Source organism: Aplysia californica, unplaced genomic scaffold, assembly GCF_000002075.1.
Source record: "Aplysia californica isolate F4 #8 unplaced genomic scaffold, AplCal3.0 scaffold00103, whole genome shotgun sequence".
NCBI classification, from domain to species: Eukaryota; Metazoa; Mollusca; class Gastropoda; order Aplysiida; family Aplysiidae; genus Aplysia; species Aplysia californica.
In genome coordinates, this window is record NW_004797373.1 from 1,070,355 (window position 1) to 1,071,467 (window position 1,113).

Genomic DNA, 1,113 nt, shown 5'->3' on the forward strand with positions numbered 1-1,113 from the left:
ACACACACACACACACACACACACACACGCACTCACACATGCACACACACACTCGCACATGCTCACGCGCGCGCGCACATACACATACACGCAGACACACACACACACACTCACACAGGCAAAGCAAGACCGTATAGAGAGTTTAATAAGACGTCACACAACTTAAGATCAAAAGTAGCTATTCATTTATAATAATAAGCTATCATTTAGAGAAATAAGTATGCATGGATATAATGAACATGATTGCATTAAAAAAATGATTTGCCCACTTCTTCCCACCCCATTCATCCTCCTCCTGTTCTTTCTCCTCTCTCTCTCCCTCGCCATCCTCCTCCTTCTCTTTTCTTGTTGCATTTACAAGAAATCTTTCTTTAAAATAAACAGATTATATCTTGATAAAAAACTATATAACACAATCTAAGAAAACCATCGGAACTTGGGGAAAACGTAAAGGCTTTTATTCAATTTTAAAAATGACAAATACATAAAAAATTAACCCTAGCACAGTCCTAACTTACCGTTTCGTCGCCCCCCCCCCTTTTCCCCTCCCCCTTGTTTGGCAATGACAAAGAATTCATCCCCCACACACTTTTTATCAAAACAAAGATGGTAGGCCTAGAGTTTGTATCATTTTCAGTCACTGCTTCTTTCTGCGACCTCTTCTTTTCAACCGTTTTGTTTTCGTAGTAAAAAAAAAAAAAGAAAGAAAAAAAGAGATAGGATTTCATGCGATAAACTTCACCCTTTCCAGCCCAGCAACAAGGACACTGTATCCATAGTTCCTGTGACTTGTCCTACGACTGCGCGGCGGTCGCGCGGCGGTTGCGCTTCGTCTGAACTGTCAGACAAGCCACGTGCAGTGCGCATGCGTCAGCGGAAGCCGCAAGCCTGTCAGCGGAAGCACATAAAATTTGAATTTATGTTCCAGTTCGCAGCAGAGAAACTAAACACTGTTACAAGACAGTGGGTCGGGGTGACTGGCATTTAGAGTACGGAGGTGCGAGCTGTTCTAGTGTTACATTTTTGCTCTTTTTTCCCCTGAAGGTCTTACAGGTTCCTGAGCCCCTGTGCATGAGCAGGGAGCTTATATTAATTAATTAAATAATGAATTAA